Consider the following 2,835-nt stretch of genomic DNA (forward strand, 5'->3'; position numbering starts at 1 on the left):
GAGGTCGACATTATCACAGCAGAGTTGCAGTTCCCTTGAGCCACCGGTACCGGAGTTGATGTTGCCACCAACTTTGTCAAGTCTTACGTCAACGATGCAGTTCCAGTCCCCCCCGGCGATGATATACTGAGCCCCGTGTAAATAGGGTTCTAAGGACATGAAGAACCCGCTTCCCTGGTGGGCGTTGTTGGGGGCATATACATTAAGGAAGCGGATGACTCTACCTCGAAACTTCCAGTCTATAGAGACTAGACGTCCTGCGGCATCTTTCTGTAGATTGAAAAACCCGCCTAGAATAGGCTGACGAATAAGGATTCCCACTCCCCTCGCACAGCACTCTCCGAAACACCAGAAGCTCTGAACGGGGAAGCTTCTGGAGAAGTTTTCTATGTCCCAGTACTGATAAAAATGCGTCTCCTGAAGAAAGAGTACATGAACCTCATGCAGTAAGATTAGGCTCCAAACAGCGCGTTGTGCGTTGACGGAGCGCAGACCGTTAATGTTGAGAGTGGCGACGCGAAAAGTGTTGTTCATTTTAGTGGTGTAGTTATAGGGAGGGACAATTAGAATTTTAGTGTCTCTTCGGTAACTATTTTGATTAGTGCTTGGTATAGCGCTGTGATGTCGCTGTCGTGTAAGCCCATATTGGCGGCTAGAATGGAGTTCCTAAAGGAGTTTTGTTCCTCATTTAGAATATCTGGCACGGCAAGTTTGTCCCATTCCAAGCCAACACAGGGTTTTGATGAACCCTTTGTGTAGTGGGCATAGAAGTGTGGCTCGCCGCTTTTCTCTATGGCATTGTGGATTCTTTCGAACCCGTCCTGGTCTTTTTGGACGTGGTGGAGAATAGTAGCTCCCCCTGGAATTATTTTAGGGAATGGTGCTGGGGTGGGTTCTGTTCCTGTCGTGGGGAGGGTAGTAGGGTTTCCGCCCATAGGCAACCTTTTAAACGAAGCTTGTTCGTCTTCTACCTGTTCGCTTTGACGTTTTGCTGTCGAGGTGTCCATTTCCTCTATGGCAGATGCTGTGGTTGTATCTGCGTTCGTGGTGGTGGGGGGAACGCTGGCTGTTGAATTTTGGCTTCTGTACTTTTTGGTTTTACCCAGTGATACTTGTTTGAACCCCTCTTGTTTGCCACGTTTGGGTTGGGCTGTTGATATCGGTGGCGGGGTCGGGGTGGGTATTTTTGGTGGTTCTGTGTTGTCAGAGCTAAGGGGGGGAGGAACGGGAAGTGGTTGTATCGCACCCCCCATTCGTTCTGCTGCTGTTCTGTGTTGACACACATTGTAACTGTGGTCTTTTTGGTGGCATTTCTTGCAGGGGTTGGTGCAATGTGGTAGGGAATGGCCAGATTCGCCACAATTGCTGCACTTGGCCTTGGCACACTCTGCTCCCAGGTGTTCGTTTGAGCCACACCTGTAGCATTGCTTTGTGACACCTGGGTAGTTTACCATGACTTTTTCGGAGCCGATGGTGACAAAGTTCGGAACAGGAGTTTTCATCTCCATTGTGAAGATGACCACTCCTGATTTCCAATCCGGGTAGTCGACATCAGTGCCTCGTTTAAATGTTCTTAATTGTGTCCCATTTAGCGAATGTCTTGTGGATGACGTCGTCGCTATTTTCTATATATTCGATTCGAGGGGGAACCTGTCAATTTTTACCGTTCTTAACAGGCTTCCCACTAAGAACGGAGTGATTTCTACGTCATTACATTTAAAACGGTAATCTTTAGTAAAAGGCGAAAGATTATCACGACCTATGAAGGGAAACCTGAGCGATTAAAGAAAAAAACCCGAACTTGAGACGATATAAGGATAACACGATATAAATCATTTATTGGTGTACCAAAATTAAAACGTTTTCGTAATTATTTTGAAATATTAAACCATGAATTAGAATAAAAAGAATTTAATATAAATATTTTAATGTCAAATTATATAATATTACAAATAAAGTAACATGACTGATTAAGAAATGTCAGTTTAATAAAAATTAGTATTTTCCCCCCCAGAAACTACATTTAATACAAAAGAAATTATGAAAGAATTAAACCAGGAATAGGAAAAATTAAAAAAATATATAAACCTAAATAGAACACGTTGAAAAAATGAAAACAGAAAGATTACCAAAACAAGCCTTAAATTAGAAACCATTTGGAAAAATAAACCAGGATGTCCTCTAAAGAAATTCAACGATGATAAGGCCAGAACAGGCCACTCTGGGCTAAATCCTTGAAAAGGTTGATAATGAAATCTAAGATCATGTCATAAATACGAAGGTGTGCTGAAAAGTTGCGAGACGCAAGAAACACAGATATAGATAAATAATAAAGTAACACGCAGATGTTGTGCGCGATACACGTATTGGTATAATTCTTTTGTTAAATTCAAAATATAAGTCCCACCAAACGGTGGGACCACAAAAATTCGCCAATAGGCTCATTGTAATGCTCCCCTCCACGGTAATCTTTAGTAAAAGGCGAAAGATTATCACGACCTATGAAGGGAAACCTGAGCGATTAAAGAAACAAAACCGAACTTAAAGATATAAGGATAACGTGATATAAATCATTTATTGGTGTATTGAAATGAAAACATTTTGTAATCACCTTAATAATATCACTATTTTTTTAATATATAAATTAAAGTTGTAATTTAAGTTACATACTGTTTTCATTAATTATGTTACGAAGTTTATTATAAATATACAGTTTATTTAATAATGTTATGTTCAAAATGTTCTACAGATTTACTAGAAAATAATTCTACAGATATTTGACTGAGTATTACATTTTAGCCTGAAAACGTCACGGGAGAAAATTTTCCCCGCGAA

The 2,835-nt window shown here is 40.8% G+C and overlaps 1 non-coding gene across 1 annotated transcript; it reads right to left on the reverse strand.

The window, feature by feature from the left end:
* Nucleotides 1-2,400: 2,400 nt before the first annotated feature.
* LOC150097722 (U5 spliceosomal RNA) lies at nucleotides 2,401-2,521 on the reverse strand. Its single transcript, XR_016549760.1, has one exon. It is a non-coding gene; the product is annotated as a U5 spliceosomal RNA (small nuclear RNA).
* Nucleotides 2,522-2,835: the final 314 nt, after the last annotated feature.

The sequence above is a fragment of the Typopeltis vanoorti genome, chromosome 17, assembly GCF_054136105.1.
Source record: "Typopeltis vanoorti isolate ZY-2024b chromosome 17, IOZ_Tvanoo_1.0, whole genome shotgun sequence".
Lineage (NCBI taxonomy): Eukaryota > Metazoa > Arthropoda > Arachnida > Uropygi > Thelyphonidae > Typopeltis > Typopeltis vanoorti.